The following is a 24730-nucleotide window of genomic DNA, read 5'->3' on the forward strand; positions in this document are numbered from 1 at the left end:
GGTAAAAATATTGCTGCATAGAATATCTGAGATTTTCTTGCCAATGCTCTCCTCTAGGGCTTCGATGGTTTCACAGCTTATATTTAAGTCTTTTATCCACCTTGAATTTATTTCGGTGTATGGTGTAAGTTGGTGCTCAAGTTTCATTTTTTTTGCATGTAGCTGTCCAGTTCTCCCAACGCCATTTGTTGAAAAGGCTGTCTTTACTCCATTTTCTGTTGCTGCCCCCTTTGTCGAATATTAATTGACTGTAGAGAGTTGGGTTTATTTCTGGGCTCTCTGTTCTGTTCCATTGGTCTATGCGCCTGTTTTTATGCCAGTACCAGGCTGTTTTGATTACAGTGGCCTTGTAATACAGTTTGATATCAGGCATTGTGATCCCTCCTACTTTGTTTTCTTTCTCAAAATTGCAGCAGCTATTTGGGGTCTTTTATGGTTCCATATAAATTTTTGAAGTCTTTGTTCTATGTCTGTGAAGTATGCCATTGGTACTTTAATAGGTATTGCATTGAATCTGTAAACTGCTTTGTGTAGTATGGACATTTTGGCAATGTTAATTCTTCCAATCCATGAACACGGTATATGTTTCCATTTGTTTGTATGTCTTCCTTGATTTCTTCTTTCAGTGTTGTGAAGTTTTCTGTACACAGGTCTTTTACCTGCTTGGTTAGGTTTATTCTCAGATATTTTATTTTTCTTTTTGCTATATCGAATGGGATTTTTTCTTGATTTCAACTTCTACTGTTTCATTTTTAGCATACAAAGAATGCCTTTGATTTCTGGATATTAACTTTGTATCCTGCTGTTTTGCCAAATTCGTTTATTAGGTTGAGCAGTTTTTGGGTGGAGTCTATAGGATTTTCTAGGTACACTATTATGTCATCTGCAAATAGTGAGAGTTTTGTTTTCTCCTTTGTGACTTGGATGCTTTTTATTTCCTTTTCTTGTCTGATTGCTGTGGGTGGGACTTCCAATACTATATTGAATAGAAGTGATGAAAGTGGATAACCTGGTCTTGTTCCTGATCTCAGTGGAAAAGCTTTTAGTTTTTGCCCATTGAGTATGATGTTGGCTGTAGGTCTCTCATATATGGCCTTTATTATATTGAGCAATGCTCCCTCTGTTCCCACTTTGCAGAGTGTTTCTATCGTAAATGGGTGTTGTACCTTATCAAAAGCTTTTTCCACATCAATTGATATGATCATGTGTTTTTTGTCTTTGCTTTTGTTTATGTGATGTATTACATTTACTGATTTATGAATATTGAACCATCCTTGCATCCCTGGGATGAATCCCACTTGGTCATGGTGTATGATCTTTTTAATGTATTGTTGGATGCAGTTTGCCAATATTTTCTTGAGGATTTTAGCATCTATGTTCATCAGCAATATTGGCCTGAAGTTTTCTTTCTTTTTTGTGTCTCTATCTGGTTTTGGGATTAGGATGAAGCTGGCTTCCTAAAAAGAGTTTGGGAGTCTTCCATCATTTTGTATTTTTTGGAGTAGTCTGTGAAGAATAGGAGTTAGCTCTTCCTTAAAGGTTTTGTAGAATTCTTCTGTGAAACCATCCATTACAGGGCTTTCGTGTGTCAGGAGTTTTTTGACTACTGCTTCAATTTCATCTGCTGTTATTGTTCTGTTCAGGCTTTCTGCTTCTTCTTCATTGAGTTTTGGAAAATTATATTTTTCTAGAAATTTGTCCATTTCACCTAGGTTTTCAAATTTCTTGGCATACAGTTCTTCATAGTAATTTCTTACAATCCTTCTATTTCTGTGGTATCAGTTGTAATCTCTCCTCTTTCATTTACGATTGTGTTTATTTGGGTCCTCTCTCTCTTTTTTGTTCATGATGGGCCTGCTTAAAGGCTTGTCGATTTTGTTTATCTTTTTGAAGAACAAGCTCCTGGATTCATTCATCCTTAAAATTGTGCTTTTCATCTCTATGTCACTTAATTCTGCTCTGATCTTGGTTATTTTCTTTCTTCTACTAGCTCTGGGCTGTCTTTGTTGTTGTTCCTCAAGTTCTTGTAGGCATAGGGTTAGGTTGTTTGAAATGTCTCTATCTTTTTTAGGTAGGCCTGTATCACTATAAACTTCCCACTCTATAATCCTGTTTTTCACTGAGGAAATTTAAAATTTTTCTTCCCATACGGCTTCCTTGAAAAATAAATGCAATTACACCAATATCTTCTTTCTTTCTTTTTAAAAATTTTTTTATTTAACTCTTGTTCTTTCTTTCTTTTTTTAAACAAATTCTTTTTCAACATTGGCTTTTGAAGTCCCAAAGAGAATCACTTACAAAGAGGATCTGAAAATTCGAGCTTCTTTCTACACCATTTGTGCAAGGATCGTGGGTGCATGAGTTCTGTAACTGATTTTGCTGACAAGACAGCCAGAAAACATTTGGGTAAAAGAATTACATCTTCATAAGTGGCAACAAAATAATGGTGAAGTTATCTTAAGGTTTCTGTGCCAGCAGGTCAAGGCCTAGTGAATTAAGTTCACATACTTCTCTGGTATTTCCTTGGTTGTTAGTACATGCAGGCCCAGGAAAACATACTAGGACTGAAAATCTACCTCCATAATTGGAGGGCAGGGAAAGATGGAAGATAAAGGCTGGCCACTTCAATACAGTAATTAGCAGAGTTTATTAAGGGATACTTACATATAAGGTACATTGTGGGCAGCTGCAAGACAAGATAGATCCCTTAGATGAGTAATAGGCACCAGAGAATTACACAGAGGAAAGAGGAAAGATAGTCACGTGTACTAGTACATGAATGCTATCAGGTATAGGAAATTACATGCTTGACCAGCTCAGGACAATGGCCTGTTCCAAGACCCAGCACATAGCAGGATGCAGGGTAGGGTTTATGTTAGAATAGACATCAGTTATAATCAGACAGTCTCTGAGGTGGTTTTCTGTAAGCTATCTCCAATCTCTGATTTGGCCCTGGTCTACCTTACCTGGTAGGACAGCAGTGATGTCATGGAATAGTCACTCCTCCACACCACACTAGTTTATCTCTTTTATTTTTTTAAATTGACCTTGGGGAGAGAGAGAGACAGACACAGACAGACAGACAGACATACAGGCATTGACTTGTTGTTGCACTTACTTATCCACTCATTGGTTGCTTGTTGTATGTGCCTTCAACAGGGATGGAACCCCCAACCTTGGCCTAGTTGGACAACTCCACAACCAACTGAGCTACTCCACCAGGGCTGGTTTAGCTCTTTCAATCAGTAATTTTCATCTGCTGATCTCCTCCTGGCTCCAAACTGTCATGCCTTCTTTCTCCACTGACCCAGTGAAAGAGCAGTCCTAAACTGCTAATTAATAATAAAAGAAATCCTGCAAGTCTGGGCAGGACTGTGCCAGTTCCAAAACTTGGAAGTGGCCACATTTTGTTTATCCAATATAAATATTTTCCTTTTTGTAACTGGAAAGTCCAGCTCATCAGGGCCTGTAGTGAGACTGTTTGGTGGTTCAATGATCATCAGGTCATCTTCTGTCATTCTTCCAGCATCATATACACGACTTCCACCTTTAAATAGCCTCCTGGTTGTCAAAGAAAAAAAGATTTGAACCTTTGTAGGTTTAAGAAAAGATATTTTTATTTGGGCCTATCTGAGGACATTACTTGAAAACAGAGTTCCAAGAAGACTTGAAACAGTATTCTAACTTTAGGAAAGTGAGGGGATGTTTTTATGTGCAGGAGGACAAGGAAAAATACAACTATGCATCAGCACTTTTAGCTACATTCAAAGATTAACAGTTTTGCATCAGGTGGAGAGAATATGCAGGTAAGGCAGGGTCATCAAGCACCCAAAATCGGGAATGTGGAAAGGGGTCTGGAAGCAATTAGTTTTACATTTTTATCAGGATGTGTAAAGAACAGTCACTGCCTTCTACAATTATCTTTTTCATTGCAGTTGTTAGAAAATATACATGGTTAGGAATTTATTGTGTTTTCTTGGTTACTAATCAAGTTGGAGTAGCAGCTTAGACATAGTACTTTCCTGTCTCATAGTCCAAGATGGCTACTAAAATTTGTCATTTCTTCCAAAAAAGGAAGAAGAAAGATAAAGCTACCTCCCAGATGAATCAATTCCCTTTAGACAGCCATCCCAAAGTCTTAAAACCTATCTCATGGATAGAACTTAGTCTTTCAGTGAGCATGAAAAATAAATAATCTGTTATCCAGGTACATAGTTACTCTTAAAAAAAAATGTTCTGTTTTTTTTTTTAAATCAATGAAGCAAAAATAAACTGTTTAAGAAGTTAGCATTATCTGCTATGCTGCATGCATTTTACTTTTAAAATTTTTCAAAAAATACATTTTTCAGTCCCGGTTGGGTGGGTCAGTTGGTTGGAGTGTCATCCCCAAAACCAAAAGGTTGCAGGTTCCATTCCTTTTAGGGCATATACCTAGGCTCCAGGCTAGGGTGCATACAGGAATCCCTGGTCAGAGTGCATACAGGAATCAACCAATCAATGTTTCTCACATCTCTCTCTCTCTCTTTCTGCCCCACCCCCTGTCCCTGCCCTCTCTTTAAAATCAATAAACATATCCTTGGGTGAGGATTAAAATAAAGAAACAAACAATTCAGAGATAGATTTCATTATGAGAATGTGAAGATGATATCAGAAAGCTAATGTAATATAGGTCTATATCTTAATAGAACATCATACATTTGCAATACATATTGAAATTGAAACAGAGTTACATTTGTTCCACTGTGTCAGTTTTTAACATACACATGGATACAATTTTACTCAGAAGTGTATTGCATACATTTCGAACATGGAGACTGGAGAACAATGTTTCTCTCAATGTGTGTTTTCTGATAGCTAAAGTCACAGCACTTCTGGAGAATGGTAGGGATGGAGACAAACTGCTCTCATCCTGTCATTTCACATATTGTTCTAGAGAGATTTCCACAGCGCCCCACATATGCAGCCTCAATGCCCAACCATGTCTAGGCAAGTTCATGGGAAATGGTAAGTGATTTGACTTGGGCAGGATGGAACAGCAAAAGTGAAATGTTAATCAATGGAAAAACAACAAAACAACTCCACATTAAATTATAAAGTTTAAAAACTTACCAACATAATCAATTTTCAAAAGAATTTTGTGTACAAAGTGAACTGGCAGTGGCCATACTAAGGACACCTTCTCTTTTAGTTCCATTTACCCACCCAAGCTGAAATGACCTAAAATAATCACTCTAAACAAGAACAATGGACCAGCTATGGAAACATATTCCCAAATATTGTCCTCTAGCCCAAAGCCGCACCCCCTCTCCTTCCACTCAATCTTAAACTCAGACTCTATCTCACATAACCATCTGGAGAGAGTTAGCCACTGTTCTCAAGAGAACAGAGTTGAACAGTTGCAGCAGAGACCTTATGGTCCATGGCCCTAAAATATTTACTATCTGGCCCTTTACAGAAAACATTTATTGAGTCCTTCTTTATTGCATTAAGTTAATATGCATCCATTTATTGTCTGAGCATTTGTTAAACAGCTATTATATATCAAGTACTGTGCTCCCACTTTCTAAGAAGCTCTCAGGCAAATGAAAGAGTAGATAACTAGTTAAAATGCTTACTGGCAAGTGCTACCTTAGGGGTAAAAGTAGCTTGCAATGTAAGCATATATAGAAGGCGCTAAGCCGGAATAGAGCAGTATTGAAACTAGTACAGACTGCTTGATGAAAACAGTATCTAAATTGATATTGGATGATGAGCAGGAGTTAGCCATGCAAAGAGGGAGAAGGCACAACAGTTACAAATGCTGAGGGAGAAATTAGGGAAATTCAAATATTTCAGAGGTGAAAGTGAAAAAGGTCAGCAAAGGTTTAGAGATACCTATGACAGACTGCTAGTAAGGGTGGAAGAGCTGTCATAAACTAACTAAAATGGCATAAGCTGGGCCACTGGGCCAGGGCCAGAAAACAGTATGTGCTCAGGCAGAAGGAAGGAAGTGATTGTTGTTTTTGGAAGCTGAAGCATCACGCTAAGGGGTGTTTGCGGAGGAAGGTGAGAAGACAGGCATCGAGGAGTGAGAAGAAAGGTTACCTACAGTCCAGTGACTTTGACCTGGACAGAAAGGGGTGATCTTGCTGCTTGTATGAAGGCTCTTTAAAGAGGTTTTCATAGACAGGCAGCTGTCCAGAGGACTGCGCTCTAGTTACGAGCATTGCCTCCACTGCAAATTAAGATGAAATTGTCCTCCATTCATCTTTCCAAATCCTTCTGCAGGCCACGTCTGAAATTCTTTTGGAGATTATAAAGCCTTTTATTCCAGGATTAGAGATAAAGATGTAAATGTAAATGTCAACTGAGGTTAAAACTGCAGTTTGTTGGCAGGGCAGGTAGGGACAGGGGTGGAGGGATTGAGCAAAAACAAAAAGAAATAAGGACTCATGGACATGGGCAACATTGTGGTGATTGCTTGCAGGAGCGGGGTATAAGGGGACTAAATGATAATGGAAAAACTACAATAAAAATTAAAAGAAAAAAGTTCAATTTATTTGTACCAAAGTACAATAGACAATGAGCCAACACGTATCAGATCCTTTCCAGTTTTGATTTACGGGATTTTGAGGTAGGGAAGAAGATTCTAATGCAAGATCCTTGCTTGTTAAGGGCCTGTCCTGTTTATTCTCAAACGTTGCAGTAGAGCAATGAATAAAAGCTAAGATACTTTTTGTTAGATTTAGGAATATGGGTTCTTTTATTTCAGTTGAGGTTGTAGGAGAGAAAAAAGTTTTCTTTGACCATCCTAAGGTCCCTAGCTAGTGGGTCTGAAAATTAAACTGACAAAGACAAATTAACAGTATAAAAGCATAAAAATTTATTGAATTTTTACACGTACATGGGAACCTTCACAAAAGAATGAAGACCCGAAGAAGTGACCAGAGCTAGAAGCTTTTCTACCTTTTAAACAAATAAACAAATTTGTGAAGAATTGGCAAGATGAAGGGGTTTGGGCTGGGATTAGTAAACGGCAAAGAAGTATTGGGTTGGCCGAAAAGTTCATTAGGTAATTTTCTGTAAGACGTCTCTAGTAGCACTCAGTTATCTTAAACTTTATTTGAAACAATTTTGTTAGATCATGATAGCTGTCATATCAGTGTACATTAAAAAAAGTTATCAAAACTAGTGAATTTTTGGATAGTCATTTTAATACTGAAGATGAAAGAAAGTACACATTTTCAGAATGTTATGCTTTATTATTTCAAGAAAGGCAAGAATGCAACTGGAATGCAAAAAAAAAAAGATGTTTTTAGTGTATGGAGAAGGTGCTGTGAGTGACAGAACATGTCAAAAGTGATTTGAGAAGTTTTGTGCTAGAAATTTTTCCCTGGGCGATTCTCCATAGTCAGAGCTGTTGAAGTTGATGGCAATCAAATTGGGACACTAATTGAGCACAATCAATGGTCTCCGAATCAATGGGAGATAGCTGACATACTCAAAATATCCAAATCAATAAAGTTATTTGTGAAAATGAAAAAAATGTGTCTTTTATTTTACTGAAAAAACTAAGTGGGCTTTTTGGCAACCCAATATCTAGGAAGACAAGGATTAGTTTAACAAGGTTTATTTATACAATCTTCTCCCTAAATTCCCTCTCTGGTGATAAAAATATCTTCTTTCCTACTGGAACAGGGAGAGTAACTTTTACGTAGGAGTTTTATGACCCTTTCAGGGAAAGAAAGAAGAATGGGTGTGTGGAAGGGAGAGTCATATTCCTCTTTCTGTCAACAGATTCCTTCAGCTAAAGACATTCAATATGCCAATTTGGGGGCAAAATATCTAAAAATATGCCATATTTTTGGGCAAAATGTCTAAAACCACATCAAGATATAGCTTGTTTTATAAAATATATATTTAAAAATAATTATTTGAGAGCATTGTTGTGGATATATTTTTAAGGAAAGGACTTTTCCCTTCAGTCTGTCATTTCCTTTTAGAATCTCATTTAATGTTCAGAATTTTTGCCCCACACCCCTCTCCCAACAAATAGCTCTACATTGGTGTATGTTCTCCAATGGTTATATGTTCTCCCTTCCCTGCCCCCCCCCCATGCATAGCTTATTATTGCTCATGAGCTGTTTAGTTCTTTGTCTCCTCTACTAGACCTTAAGTCTCTATCAGGGCAGGGGGTTCAGTTTGCTCACTGTGTATTTCCCAGTTCCTAGTTGAGGGTCTGGCATATAGTAGGTGTTCAATAAATATTTGTGAATAAATAAATAATAACAATATGGAAACATTATCAATATTTCTTTGATGTCATTAGTAACTACAAGTATTCTATTGTTTGCATATGTGAATTAGCAGGAAAAAAGATCTGTTCTATAAACATTGTTTTTAGGAAACATTGCATAATAGACTAAAAAAAGTACAGATTACTAAAAAATTCCATTAGAACATGATCTTGTTAAATATACATTGTATTACATGATGCTTCCAGACAAATTTTACTTTCCTTTTGCTTTGTGTGCACACCTTAAAACTGATCTTGTTCAATTTTTCTAAGGGCATTTGCATTACATTTGCCAAATATGCTCTGAAGAGAAATATTTTGAAATATTAATAATTATTTATTTCTATTTCAGCTAGGTAAAAAAAAGAAGTGATTTTTCTCTTCTAGATTCTAGAAATGAAATTTCAAATTCAAAAAGTCATTTTGGGATTTTTATGTAAGATGCTAATATAACAATATAAATTCTTTTCTAGCATAATACAAACCTATATGTTAGTATTCACGAATGTATCTACAGTTGAATTTATTGTGAAATAGATTCCCAGGGTTGTAGAAGCTTGAGGTTGCTATATTTAGGGGAATGCGGTTCTTTTAAAAATGTTTCTTCGCTCTATCTTTACCCCTCTACACTCTGCTGACTATTGAAAAGTTGGTTTACTTCAACGTCATTTTTAACTGTTTTTCTTTTTTTCAGATTTTACTTGTTTATCTTTAGAGGGGAAGGAGAGAGAGAAATATCAATGTATGGTTGACTCTCCTAGGTCCCTTGCAGAGAACTGGCCTACAACCCAGGCATGTGCCCTGACTCAGAATCCTGCCGGGATCCTCTGGTTCACAGGCCCACATGCAATCCACTGAGCTACACCAGTCAGGCTTCAATGTCATCTTTACTCGCAATGGATTTTAGCAGCAAGTACTTAATAAACTGCTTTCTTAGTTTTATGACCTGTGGGTATGTACTTACAAACACATATGCTTTGTAGAGCATATGGAGAAAATGACAGGAATAAAAGCGTCAGCCATTTTTCCTTTTTTTTTTTTTTTTTTTTTTAGTTATAAACCTTAAGAACACCACGCACAGGAGGAAACTTGGTGGATGCAAAAATAAATTTTGTATTGCCACTGAAATGAGGAAACTGGTAATTGCAGATGTATTTACGCAGTGTCCTATCCAAAAATGTGTTTTTTGGTCCACGGCTAGGCCCCGGCCTGCCACAGCGCGGCAGGACGACACTGCTCGGTCGCTGTCACACTCCGTGCCCACCGGGGGAGTGGGGGCGGCCAGGATGCGGGCGGCCCTACCCGGGAGGGAGGGAGCTGCAAACCACACTTCCCAGAGTGCTGTGCGCTGTCGGCGTGCTCCTCGCTCCGCCCCTCAGCCGCCCCTGAGGCACCGCTCTCCGTGGACAGGGGTTCCAGGCATAGGAGGGCTCGGGCGGCGCTAGTCCTGGCGGCCGAGGGCACCTGGTGGCTCGGCTGCAGTCCTGGCGAGGCCGGAAGGAGCGGAGCCGACAAAGTAGCCGAGGACCGAGGTAACTGGACACTCATTGCCCTTCACTCTCCGCCCCTGCGCTCCCACGGAGCCCTCTTTCACCCCAGCTGCAAATCTTGAGGCAGTCCCGGGTTGTGCCTCGGGCGCCTGGGAATTCCAGCCCTGAGAGCAGTAAACAGAACTGAGGGTTTGGGCCCCTTAAAATGCTGTATGGTTTCCGTTGCTCCATTTGGCGGGAGGAACGGGTCTCATTCCCCCAGGAGAAACGCAGCCTCAGGCTCCGTCAGTCACCCGCAGCCTCGTGATGCGCTCCCGTGGCTCCTGGCTCCTGGCTCCTGTGGGTCTTTCGGGGAAGAGAGGGCCAGCAGGTGCTTCCCAGCTCCATGGAATGAGCTGTGCGGCTGGCGTCGGGTCGGGTTCGGGGAGGGCGCTAGACGCCCCCAGAACAACGGCTGTGGGGGCGGGGCAGCGGGCCGTCTCCAGGCCCCGCTGTTCGGGGGAGTCGCTGCCACTGCGGGACTGGCTCGGGGGCGTGTTGCCTGTCCCGGGCTGGAGTGTACTGGGCTGGGTGGGGGCGGGGGTGAGTCATAACTGCGAGTACCAGGGGCTCTGCCTGCAACAGGTGTACCTCCCGAGACGGACACCTGTGGTGGAGACGGTGTGGAAGAGTGCCTCCTGGTGTGACACCAGAGACTGCAGCCTTTTTCAAGACACGCAGCTGCTCAGCGGTGTTGTTCTGCTGCGATACCAGCCCGCTCCTTCCACTCAGTCCTGGGCTTAGTTACCTTGCTGGTTTCTTCAGGGAGGGTGACTTGTCTACGTTTTTTGGGGTGTTCTAGCTTGGGGCTCGCCCTTTAATGGATTTGCACACTCCCAGGTGCCTGGGTTTGAAAAGCTTTTTATATATTTTCCCACTTGGCAGTGTTTCATCAGATGGAATTTCATAGAAAACTGACCTTTTCTCATTATTCCTTTTAGTCCGTTTTAATAGCATAACCACATTTGGCCCTTCTACCCTATGCTAATGTGCGAGCTAAAATAATGTTGACTTTCTACCACCTTCTAAGTCCTTCTGGCTGGGCTGGTCATCAAATTAACAGTTTTTAATATATGTGCATAAAGAATTCACATAAACATGAACATTTCAGAGACAGGCAACACCGGGGAGTTAAGAGATTTGGACAAAGGGGAAAAAATGGGAAGGGGGGATAATTGGCGATTTACAGGTAGTTTAAGAACCGAACACAGGTGGCAGGAAAACCCTTGCTGGGCAACACAGAAACCGTGCGCCGAGGAGGAATCTAGCCTGAAGCCTTCTTGTTTACTTTACATAATTCAAATTAGGTTAAGTTAACTTCCTAAGATATCCTTGTTGAAGCAGATTTCCTTGTCTGAATGTCTTGGGCAGGAAAGGGGGAAGTTCATCGGTTCTCACTGAATCTTGTTTATTAATAAACAGCTTAAAAATCAAGATCCCAAAAAGGCAGCCTCAGGAAGGAAACACTTTGGTCCCTTCACTAATGTTACCACTTTGGAAGGATTCTTTAGAAAAAGGTTTTTGAAAGAACTTGGGTTGAAAGTATTTTATCTGCTAGTTGCACCTTTACTTTTTTTTTTTTTTTTGCATTGCTTTTCTCCTGTGTAAGATGATAATTCAGTTCTTGGTGTTCTTCATTCTCACTTTATGAGGAAATCCTCTTCCTGAATCTCCCTCCAGTCTTGATTGACCCTGCCAGAAGGGTAGACTTGGGTGAGCAGAGGATCTTTGCCTGGCAGTGGCTTTTTTCATTGCTTATTGCATTTCCTCTTGCTACTGCCACCTCTAAGCAGTCACCCAATGACCCACTTCAAGCTTTTAGCCACTTTATAAATTGCCTTTAAGATACCAAATAGTATTAATATAGGTATAAAAAGAAATTTCATCAGCAAGATCTGATTTCTGTTGGCTCATTGTCTGTTGTACTTTGGTCCAAATGTATTTTTTTCTTTTTTAAAAATCTTTATACTGTGCCTTAACTATTAAAGCTACTAACATTTAATTCCTGTTAACATTTAAAGCTATTAATTCTTTTAGCATTCGATAAGATTATGATTACATTCTTTTATGATATATTCTGTAATAATTTCATGTTCTGTATTCTGGCAGGAAACTTAATTCACAGTCAATGAATATAAGTAAAAACAAACAAACAAGTAGTATTTACCCATTATTAAGAAGAAAGAAAGGTAGATAACACCCCCAACCCTTTTTGAAACAGTATAATACAAGTCTATTTAGGTTCATAGTAAAATTGATTTGATGGTACAGAGATGATTCATATACTTTCTGCCTCCATTATGCCCTCTGCCCTGTCCTGCATATGCACAGTCTCCCCACCTATCAAAATCCCCGCATTGGAATGGTAAACTTGTGACAGCTGATAAACCTACATTGATACATTGTTACCACACAAAATCCAGAGTTTACATTACTCTGGACTTTGGGTTCACTCTTGGCGTCTGTGCATTCTATGGGTTTAGATAAATGACTCCTTTAAAAAAAAAAAGTCAAGAACATTTGAGACTTGTAGAGAACTGAAATGGGTAGTATCATTTTTAGAAGATTTAAAGATTTAGGATATTTCAAACATCCTAAAAGTTAATTTCAAATAGCTGTTATGTTTTAAGAAATTGAATGTTTTAACTTTGGTTTCTTATATAATTTTCAATAATTATTTGTTTTTGTGTAGTAAGGAATAGAGAGATTAGGGAGTAGAAGTGCTTCACGGAAAAACAAAATACTAAATTTTCAGTCCTAAAATGCATTAGCTTGACCATTTCTTCACTTTTCTGAAAAAACATGTTTTATGTTAACCAATGAAGCAAGAAGAACTTGGATGTTTTAGTTATATTAATTTTTCTTTACTGATAAAGAAATAGCTACAATAAAATGTGACTGAGAACCCATGAGCTACAGTTTTTCTCTTCTGGTGGCCTAGGGTCCCATTTGCCCAGTAACCACTTTGGAAGATATTTCTGCCATTGTCTGCATGGTTAGGGCTTTGGCATAGGCCACACCCATTCTCAGCACACAGTATCACATGTTTTCCAAGTTGTGGGTGAAAGGATGTAATAGTTCTGTTTGTAGAAATGAATGGGTAAGAACAATGTAGGAGAGAGTGGAGTTGTACTTCACTATTTTCTGTGCAAGTTCTATTAATGCTTTAAAATACTTAGGAAGCAAACTTCAACCAATAGACTTGATATCTAGAACCCATGGAGTGATTAATAAGTTTAAAAATGACCCACTTTCTTTTACAACGTGATGAATCATAAAAGCATTTTTTGGTAGCATCACCACATTGAATGACAAAACATTAATGGGTAGAATTACAATGTCATCTCACTGGTTCTTAACCTGACCTATGGGGGTCCCCATAAATGGCCTTCCAAGAGTGTAAACTCTGTATATATCTGCACAGCAGTTTTCTGGGGAGAAGACCACAGTTTTCAATATGTTCAAAAGGTGTTTATGGCCATCTCCCTCCCTGCCAAAGTTTCTGAAAACCATTAGCTTCAGTTATCTAGGCAGTTTTTTCTTTTCTTTTCTTTTCTTTTTTTTTACTAAATATTTTGTAAATTATTTTTAACATTAGTTTTTTTGAGAAAAGAAATTGAACAGGTAACTTCTGAAGTACCATGAGTGCCTGTTTTCTGTTAGAAGTAGAGGTTGATATTTGTGACATAATACTTTGATATGAATAAGAGGATTACTTCTTAGACCTGGAGATTATACCAGTGATTCATCTATTGTCATTAGGCAGACACTGTCCACTCTTCCCCTCTCTAGGCTTGATGTGCAAGAGAACACATGGCAAAGAATGGCACCCTAACACAATCCAACATGTTAGACTATTATTCTGAAATGCTAAATTTGGTTTGTTTATTCTAAAAATTGGACATTTTTTCTTTTATCAACAAAACACCAAATGCTAAAAAAATTAAGTATTTTACCTTTAAACTAGGTCATATTTACATAGTTATATGTGTTGTATAATATTTCTCCCTACATAGCATGGAGTGGAAAGTATTATTAACTCCTAATTGATCATTTTACTTTCAGTATTGCTGGTTAGGAAAGTATGGAATTTACAGTCATCTTATGTAAATTAGATTATAATTTATAATTTGAATTTATAACATTTAAAATTAATCTTATTTGCATTTGGGGAATTTCAGAAGTAGGTTATAGTTCTAAGTTTGAGTTCATTCTTCTAATAAGAGTTTCAAGTAAGTTATATCAACCTCTCTGTTTTCCTTGTAAATGATAGGTTGCTGGGCTATAAGGTTTTATAACATGAAGCAAACTTCTGCTTCTGGGCCAGTAGCAGTCCCAAGTTCTGAAGAGTATGAGGTGGATCAAGTGATGTTTTACAAACTTATGAATGAATCTATCCACCAGAATAATGTCTTTTTGTATTTTTCCTCAGATCTTTTTTGTCCTTTTCCCTTTGATATTGGTCAATTTTTTTCCATTTGAAATTTAAAAGCTTTTCAAAGTTCAAGGATATAAAACAATATTTGGGGGTTTATAAAATAAAGTAACTGTCTTTGCCTCTCTAGATTTGTTTTTTATAAAAATTGTCTGAGGTCTATGTAGATCTCAAATATTAATTAGAGAAGAATGCCAGCATTTTCATGGTACTTTATGTATGAAAGATAAGTTAGTACGCTGCATTTTTAGTTATTTTAATATGTAAGATTGCTTATTTTTTAAAATACACAAAACGTTTTTTGTATGGGCAGAATATTATTATTACCTGTATTTTAGTTCTCATAAATAATGTATGCATGCCATACAAATATATAGTTACACTCCCTATACAGAGATATGGTTAATGCCATCTTTGGCCTAGTGTTGAGTTTTGGCTTTGTAGTCAGGCAAGCCTATGTTGAGTCCTGGGCATTGGCACTCAATATTTGTGTAGCCCTGGATAGGTTTCTTAACTTCTCTGAGCCTCATTATCCATATTCCTTTATGTAAATATAGAAATAATACCTCTTTGGGTTGTCCTGAGGATTGAAACCAATAAATGTGAAGTATCTAACTGAAATAATAGCAATTACTTACATAGTTTGTGTGCCAGACAACTTATTAATTCACTTAATTCTTATAACAGTCCTATGAGGTTAGTATTGTTCTTTTCTAAATTTTTATAAATGAAGAAACTGAGGTTAATGAAAGGTTATGTAACTTAACCAAGGTCATACAGCTAGTAAGTTGATACTAAGCATTCAACTAATGCTGACTCCTTTCATTTAAAAATAAAAGGATGGGAAGATCTAAAATAATATAGCAAGTCCTTATCTTTTGCTGTAGTGAAAATGTAGATTATTATAAAGCATATTTTATTTCTTTGCTGGGAAAAATGTTGATTGGAGGATTGTATTTTTTAATAATTATTTTATTGTTGTTCAATTACAGTTGTCTGCATTTTCCCCCAAACACTCCCCCCGACCCCAGCCAAAACCACCTCTCCTCCTTACTTCCATCCTCCCCCCCAGTTTTGTCCATGTGTCCCTCATAGTAGTTCCTGCAAACCCTTCCCCTCATTATTCCTTCCCACCTCCCCTCTGGTTACTGTCAAATTGTTCTTAATTTCTACATCTCTGGTTGTATTTTGCTTGCTTTTTTCTTTTGTTGATTATGTTTCAGTTAAAGGTGAGATCATATGGTATTTGTCCCTCACCACCTGGCTTATTTCACTTAGCATAATGCTTTCCAGTTCCATCCACGCTGTTGCAAAGGGTAGTAGCTCCTTCTTTCTCTCTGCTGCATAGTATTCCATTGTGTAAATGTACCATAGTTTTTTGATCCACTCATTTACTGGTAGGCAGTTAGGTTGCTTCCAGCACTTGGCTATTATAAATTGTGCTGCTATGAACGTTGGGGTGCATAGGTTCTTATGGATTGGTGTTTCAGGGCTCTTGGGATATAATCCTAGCAGTGGAATTGCTGGGTCAAAAGGCAGTTCCATTTTTAGTTTTCTGAGGAAATTCCATACTGTTTTCCCCAGTGGTTGTACCAGTCTGCAATCCTACCAACAGTGCACTAGGGTTCCTTTTTCTTCACATCCTCTCCAACACTTGTTTGTTGCTTTGTTTAGGTTGGCCATTTTGACTGGTGTAAAGTGGTATCTCATTGTGGTTTTAATTTGCATCTCTCTATGGCTAGTGACTCTGAGTGTATTTTCATATGTTTCTGGACCCTTTGTATGTTCTCCTTGGAGAAGTGTCTGTTCAAGTCTTTTGCCCATTTTTTAATTGTGTTTTTTGTCTTCCTGGAGTGGAGTTGTGGAGGATTATATTTTTGATCAATGACTCAGAATTTTATAATTTATAGAAGTATTAATATCCATTTATTGAACACTTACCATGTTCTAGATATAGGGCTAAGTACTTTATATATATTATTTCATTTATCCTTTACAACAAACAACCTTGAAAGAAAGCTAAGACTCAGTTTTTTGCTTTGTTTTTTTAATCCTCACCCAACAAGATACAGATACGTATATTTCAGTGATTTTGGAGAGAGAGGAAGGAATAGAGAGAGAAGAGACATTGATCAGTTGCCTCCTGTATGAGACCCAGCTCGGGGGGTCAAACCCACAACCTGACAGGGGACTGAACCCACAGCCTTTTGGTTGAGTGACACTCCAACCAACTGAGCCACTCAGACAGGGTGAGACTCAGTATTTTTAAGTTACTTGCCTAAGGGTACTCAGCTAATAGGAAATCCCTAAACTGTCTGCTCTAAAGTCTGCTATTAACCCCTAGTTTATGTGCCTTGTGTTAGATATGGCAACAGATGTCTCTAAAACACAAGGAAATAGCCTAAGTAGTTTTAAATAGAAAAATGAAAGTACTCTACTAGTTTAGACCTGGAAGTAAACAGTGATTACCAAAAACTAAGGTCTCATAGGCAAAACTAAATTTGCTGCTCGTTTTTTAAAATAAAGTTTTATTGGAACACAGCCACACACATTCCTTTATGTATGTCTATGGCTGCTTTCCTCCTATAGTGTCATAATTGGGTACAGTTGATGGGTGAGGCGTACCCATCATCTATTTAGAGGCATAAAACTCCCTGAAGTTGAAAATCTGCATTTAATTACTTTGGCAGATTCATATACAGATTCCCAACCATGGAGATGTGGAGGAGACCTTTGAACTACATGGGTTTGATCTAAGTCAATTTAAAAAAATTCTCCCTTAAGAAGGATATTTCAAAAACCCCTGATGTTGTTCAAGGGTCATCTGTAGTGACAGAGTCTAGATAGTTCATAAAACCTAAAGTATTTGCTCTATGCCCCTTTACAGTAAAAGATTGCTGACCCCTGATCTGGACCATCTCTGTTCTTTTTTTTCTTTTTTAAAGATTTTATTTATTTATCTTTAGAGGGGAAGGGAAGGAGAGAGGGAGAGAAATATCAATGTATGATTGCCTCTCATGAGTCCCCTGCTGGGAACTGGCCTGTAGCCCAGGCATGTGCCCTGATTGGGAATTGAACCGTGATCTTGTGGCTCACAGGCCCGTGCTCAGTCCACTGAGCTACACCAGCCAGGGTTTCCATCTCTGTTCTTTTATGAATGAAGAAACTGATACTTAGAGAGATTAGATAATTCCCCAAGAATGTAACTATTAAAATTCAGTTCTCCTGTTCCCTAACTGAATTGTTATTTCTGCTATACCATGCTACCTTGTATGTTTTTTAAAGTCAACAAATATACTATACGACTATTATATAAGACTTTAAAGTATCATAAAATGTTTATGATAAACAGTCATGCACCACTTAATGTCCTGGGTACACTCTGAAAAATGCATCCTTAGGAGATTTCATTGTGGTATGAACATTATAGAGTAACTTAAATAAACATAGATGGTATAGCCTATAACACATCTAGGTTATATAATATACTCTTGTATCTATGGTTGTTGACTGAAATATTATGCAGCTTGTGACTGTATACGAATATACTCATATAACCTACTTAAAATAGACATGCTACTTATAATAACAATAAACATTTAGTCATTTCTCTTTCCTTACAGTTTGAAGAACTTTGGGAATATATGTATACTTGTATGGCCCATGCCTTACAGTTCTGTGGCCCACTTTAAACTTATCTTTCCTTATTTTCCTTCCTAAATTTCTCTGTAATAAAGGGGCTTTTAGAATCATTTTATTAATTGATCACAAAACAGCAATTGCAGTTGGAACCTATCTTACAATTAGAAACCTGTCACATATACAAGGTCTGTCCAGAAGACCTTGTAATCCAGCCATGTAATATGAAAAATAGAGACATTTATTGAAGAAGATACAAGATATAAGAAACATTGTACACAGAACAATGACACCTCAGTCCCCTTAAAAGTAGGCACCTTGAGACCTCACACAGTTCTCCCTCTGAATCACCATCAGCCTCCCCATTGTATTTTCCTGAATCTCATTGATGGTCTGAAATCTCTTCTCTTTCAAAGGTGATTTTAATTTTAAGAAAAGCCAGAAGGTGCAGGGCTCCAAATCTGGGTTGTAGTGGGGCCGAGTTACCTGGGTGATTTGATGTTTTGCCAAAAACTCTGCACAAGACATGATATATGAGCAGGCACATTGTCATGATGAAGCTGCCAAACACCAGTTGCCCATAGCTATGGCCTTCTGAATCATCTGAGTAGTTTCTATGGAGGAGTGTTCAAGCATAATGCAACATTTGATGTAGATTGGCTGCTCTTCTTGCTCAGTCAATTTGAATGTGATGCCCATCAGTACACATGTTCACTCAACAGCTTCTACTACCCCCACTGACTAGTACAGTGAAGTTGCCATTGTTTACGCATGTGCATTCCAGTTCACCTTCCTTGGCTGCTAAGTTACATCCATGTCATGCAAACTGTTATTGTTATATTAAAAATGGCTGGACTTTTTCTGGACAGATCTCGTACATATTTATAAAATAGAGATCTTAACAGTTTTGTATTCATTTTTTTCCACTTACCATTACATTATTCACGAAGGTTTTAAGCATTGAGGTGGTGTGGTCAGATTTGAATTAAGGAATAACTGGCAGCAGTAAGAAGGGTGTACTATTGATAAGAGGCTGTAATAATAGTTGTAATAGTTGTAAGATGAGGACAGTGACTAAAGTGTTGTGGCTGGAAAGGAAGCAGGATCAATGATATGAGAGAAATTTAGGAAGTAGGATGTATGAAATTTGGTTATAGTAGGTGAAGTTGAATGGGAACTTTGAGTATTTGTGACCTATCATGTTCAATGGGGAGCCTTCTTGATCACCCATGTGAGTTTAGGTTGTCCCATAATACCCAATATATCTTTCTACTATTTCCTTTATCACATTATTGTTATCATCTGTTTTTGTCCCAGTCAAATGATTCAAGCTCCTTAACAGTAGGAATTATGTCATGTCTTATTCCTCTTTTGGAGGGAAATTATTTTAGATAAATTATAGTTTAAAAATAGATTAATCTTGTGCATACACTTTTTAAAAAAAGAAAACATAGGAGATAGATGAAGATATTCCTAAATTTATTCACATTCAGGGTCTGACTCTTTTGCAACTCTACTCTGAGTCATTTGTTTTTCCATATGGAATAGTCTATTATGGATGATAATAGACTATTAGATGATGATTAGATTAGATGATAATAGTCTATTATGGATGGATGATGCAGCCTTTCTTAAGTGTACTATACCATCATCTGAGGGATTTCCTTTTATGTTACCAATACCATTCTTCAGATTTTGATGCAGGTGTTAACTTGTTTGGTGTGTGATTTACATTCTTTTTGCATGTATCTTAATAGCAGACTATAACACAGGCTCACCTGTTGTGGATATCTGCATTTCTTGAGTCCTATAAAGTAGTGCTTCTAAAATTATCTGTGGTGAAAGACTAGTTTGTGAACCAATATTTTGGTAAAAGAAAACAAAAATGAATTACTAGAAAAATGAAATTGCAAAGGACACTAAAATACAAACATCAGTTTTTTATGAGATTTGACATATAAAATTACTCTGTCAAATATAACTTTTTTTAAACATTTTATTCATTTATCTTTAGAGTGGAAGGGAAGGAGAGAGGAAGAGAAATATCAATGTATGGTTGCTTCTTGTGCATCCCCTGCTGGGAACTGGCCCCTGCAGGGAACTGGCCTGCAACCCAGGAATGTGCCCTGACTGGGAATCGAACCGTGATTGTCTGGTTCACAGGCCCGTGCTCAATCCACTGAGCTACACCAGCCAGGGCTGTCAAATACAACTTTGCTCAAAGAGTTTTTAAGCTTTATACACTTAATCTTAGCCAAAAGGCCAACAAGTGATAAAATAATCCATTTTTATACTTTATTGCAGACCTATAAAAAATATGTGGATCAGACCTGCTGTGACTAGCACTGCTTTAAAAGCACTTGGTTGTTGCTTTTCATGTTCATCTTTGAGTTCCCACAACCTGCAATATACCATGTGATGGCTGGTTAATTAATACTAAAAATGGTGTTTCCCCTTCACACTGACATTTCTCTTTTTATTGAAATTTCTTGAAATGTGATTATAAAACCATGACTAGTATATATGTACATATGTGTATGTTGGTTTCCGTGCTCTCCTTGTAAAAATAAAAAGAAGTTCCCAAACTCCTAGAAGAATTCTTCAGTTTGCAAGCTGATAATGCTCAATCCACTGAGCCACACTAGCCAGGGCTAAAAGACTAATTCTTATATAGCCATGGTAACAGCTATCAGAACCAATATTAAAGCTACTTAATAAATGATATTTCTTTAGAATTGGTTTTAAGTCAGTGTAACCAATTAGCAGTAACTTGCTTGGTGAACAAAATTTTGAAAGCCAGCTAGTCAATGACAGCCCTTCTTGCAACCATGTTTCTAAGCCTCTGAAAGTCCACCAACCCTTGAACGGCATACTTCCAAACCCTATGTAAGATTAGCAATGTGCTCTACTCAGAGGCACTGTACTTGACCAGCAGAGCTCTCCCTCAACTAAGTAATAATACTATTCAACTTTGTGTTTTATGTTTTATTTCAGATATCTAGTGGGAAATATCTTTTCATACTTGGAAACAAATTATTGGTGAATTTATGTTTTGGTAATTTTTATATTTCTTTTATTTTTAAATATAGTTTATTGATTATACCATTACAGTTGTTCTATTCCCCCCTTCATTCCCCTCCCCTTCTGGTACCCCTATAATCCGGATGTTGGAAAGTTTAAAGATGTCCTGGAGGTTCCTAAGCCTCTCCTCATTGTTTTGAATTCTCATTTCTTCATTCCTTTTTGGTCGGATGTTTTGTTCTTCCTTCTGGTCCATTCCATTGATTTGAGTCCCAGTTTCCTTTCCATTGCTATTGGTTTCCTGGACATCTCCCTTCATTTCAATTAGTTTAGCCTTCATATGTTCCTCTAATTTGTGACTATAATCAACCAGTTCTGTGAGCATCCTGATCACCAGTGTTTTGAACTGTGCATCTGAGAGGTTCGCTATTTCTTTTTCACTTAGAGTTATTGGCTCTGGGACTTTGAGTTCTTCTTGTGCCATCTTTTGGGCTGTTCATGCCTGTTACGTAGCAGGATTGGAGCCCTAAGGTGTTCACCAGAGCAGGACAACTCAGTTGCTGGGTTGTGATGTTGTATGTGGGGGCGGGGTCAAAGAGGAACAATGGTGTCCCGTCTGCCTCCTGCCGCCACAGCCCCCACCGGCGCCACAGCCCCCACCGGCGCCGCAGCCACCACTGTCACCAGGCCCACGCGTTTCGTTCCACTGCACTCGAGTGTGCCACCGCCGTCAGCCCTCCACCACTGGGTTCGCCCTCTGGGGCCTGGGTGTTCCGTCTCACTGTGCGTGGATGTGTGACTGTGGTCAGTCTGCCCCACACCCTGACTGGGTCCGGGCCACTTGCGTGCCTAGGTCGGGGGATCTGTCCTGCCCGACCCTGCTCTGCTGCTGGCTCCATCCCTCTTACCGTCCCCGTTGAACAGTTCGACAGTTCATAGTTGTCAGACTTCCATATAATTCAGTTTTCTGGTCTTTGGGTGTGTCCTTGTTCTCCAAACCTTTGTTGTATTCAAACTTGGCTGTGGGAGAAGGCACAGTGTTTCCACCTATGCCTCCATCTTGGCAGAAGTCTCTCCATTGTATTCTTTAAGTAGACTATTTTAAGAGAATTTGCTATAAAAAAATTTCAAGTTGCTGTGTCTTGCCCAAATGTTACAATGAAATGTAAGCATACAGACTTCTAGTCAAGATGTAGGCATGGGTAGATATGCCTCACCTCATTGCTTAACCATAAGAAGGAATACAACTAACTTAAAAATGAAAAGCACCCAGAAATACTACAAAGTCATCCAGAAAAACACAGAATTATACAGAAGTCTGACAACCAAGGATTTAAAGAAGTTATATTCACCCAGACCAGTAGGGACTGAGTCAGGGAGTTGGGGTGGAGAGGACTCAGTGTGGCAGCAGTGAACGGGAGAGCAGCTGGAGAGCGGGTGGTGGCCAGTGGAATGGGCAGCCCCTCATTCATGTCTGGTGGATAAAAATCAGGGAGACACCTTGTGAGCGAGGGAGCCCAGCACCAGGCCAGACCATGCAACACAGGGAAAAAGAAAGCATCATAATTTCTGGCTGTAAACCCAGTGGGGGTTTGAGGCAGCAGAAGAAATGGCTGGTTTCTCAGCAGAGCCCTGAACTCAGGCAAACCTACTTACCCTGGGCACAATATCCAGGACAGCAACTAGAGGGGCTACAGTTGCATATGGAAGGTGAGTAAGTGACTGGAAAGGAGGCAAAGACCAGGCAAGTCCATAAAAGTCCATCAGAAGTGGCATAATCCCTTCTTAAAACCCCTCCTCCACACATGGAGCCACGGTTGCCCTGCTTGGGTGAATACCCAAGGCTCCGTCACACACAACTTAACAGGTGCGCTAAAACAGAATCAGAGCAGCTCTACCTAGTACAGAGACAGAGGGAAGCTACCAGAATCAGGAGACAAATATGGCCCAAACCAAGAAACAGAACAAAACCTCAGAAAAAGAACTAAGGGATGCAGAGATAGCCAGCCTATCAGATGTGAAGTTTAAAACATTGGTGGTCAGAATGCTCAAAGATATCATTGAACATAGCAAATGCATAAGGGAAGAAATGAAGTCTCTTACTAAGGGAAATAAAATCCACAGGAAACCAACAGTGAAGGGAAGGAAGCCAGGATTTAAATCAAGGTTTTGGAACAGAAAGTAGAAATAAACATTGAACCAGAAGAAAATGAAGAAAGAAGAATTGAAAAAAATGAGAGTTTAAGAAGACTCTGGGACATCTCCAAAAGGGCCAATATCTGAATCATAGAGATACTAGAAGAAAAAGAGAAAGAGCAAGAAATTCAAAACTTATTTGAAAAAATAATGAAAAAAAAAGTCCCCAATTTGGCCAAGGAAATACACATACAAATCCAGGAAGCACAGAGAGTCCCAAACAAGTTGTATCCAAAGAGGTCTACACCAAGACACATTATAATTAAAATGCAAGAGATTAAAGATAAAGCGAATCTTAAAAGCAACAGAAAGGTTGAGGGTTACCTACAAAGGAGTCCCATAAGACTATCAGCTGATTTTTTAAAAGAAGGGAGTGGCAAGAAGTATTCAAGGTGAAAAAAATCAAGGACATACGACCTAGATCACTCTAACCAGCAAAGCTATCATTTAGGATGGAAGGCAGATAAAGTGCTCCCCAGACAAGGTAAAGCTAAAGGAGTTCATCTTACCAAGCCCTTATTATATGAATGTTAAAGGGACTTATTTAGTTAAAGAAGAATATCAAAACTATGAACATTAAAATGACAACAAACCCACAACTCTCAACAACTGAATCTAAAAAACAAACTAAACAAACAACTAGAACAGGAATAGAATCAGATATGGAGACCATTTGGAGAGTTATCAGTGGGGAGGGGAGAGGGGGAGGATGGGGGAAGGTATGGGGATTTAGAAGCATAATTGGATAGGTACAGAATAGACAGGAGGATGTTAAGAACAGTATAGGTAATGAAGAAGCCAAATAACATATATGCACAACCCATGGACATGAACTAAAGGAGAAGATTACTAGAGAGAAGGAGGGAACTGAGTAGAGCGGGGCTAAGGGGGAGACATTGGAACAACTGTAACACCATAGTCAATAAGATATACTTAAACATATAAAAATAATTTCATAAACATGAATATTTGTTAGTATCCTTTTCATAGAACAACAGTCCTTGGACAAAGGAAATAATTTTGTGACAACAATAATAAATCTTTTTGCTAGACAGATGCTAGAGTGGTTGGATATAAGGGTGAAAAGTGTGTGATAGTTTTGAATTGTGTATAATTAAACCTAATAAAGATTAAACAGGATATTAGTACTATGGGGTAGGTGGTGTTAGGACTGGTATGGCTCAGCAGATTGAGTGCTGGCCTGTGAACTGAAAGGTTGCTGATTGGATTCCCAGTCAGGGCATGTACCTGGGTTGTGGGCCAGGTGTCCAGTTGTGGATGTGTGAGAAGCAACCGATTGATGTATCTCTCATGCAATGATGTTTCTCTCCCTCTCTTTCTTCCCCTCTTCACTATCTCTAAAAGTAAATAAATAAAATCTTTAACAAATAAAAATTAAAATGGGATATTAGTGATGTCTGTAATCATAATTTTCAGACACTTAGGGTACAACCTATGGTATGATGAAAGTTCTGGGTTAAAGAAGATTCATTAAACTAACCAATAATGAAGAGTTGACCCAGATTTTATATACATATAAAATGTTTATATAATATGAATATATTATATATAATGCATTATATAATAATATGTGATGTGTGTATTTTGTATACATTTATATATAAGTATATATAT

At 38.4% G+C, this 24730-nt stretch overlaps 1 protein-coding gene across 1 annotated transcript in view; it reads left to right on the plus strand.

The window, feature by feature from the left end:
* The first annotated feature begins 9681 nt into the window (after positions 1-9681).
* Positions 9682-24730, plus strand: part of KLHL8 (kelch like family member 8) — a 71146-nt gene continuing 56097 nt past the window's right edge. The window contains exon 1 of the mRNA XM_037030526.1: positions 9682-9807. The gene's annotated coding sequence lies outside the window, so the exon portion shown is untranslated. The remainder of the gene's footprint in view (positions 9808-24730) is intronic.

The sequence above is a fragment of the Sturnira hondurensis genome, unplaced genomic scaffold (genome assembly GCF_014824575.4).
Source record: "Sturnira hondurensis isolate 20B ecotype Veracruz unplaced genomic scaffold, ASM1482457v3 Scaffold0001721, whole genome shotgun sequence".
NCBI lineage: Eukaryota > Metazoa > Chordata > Mammalia > Chiroptera > Phyllostomidae > Sturnira > Sturnira hondurensis.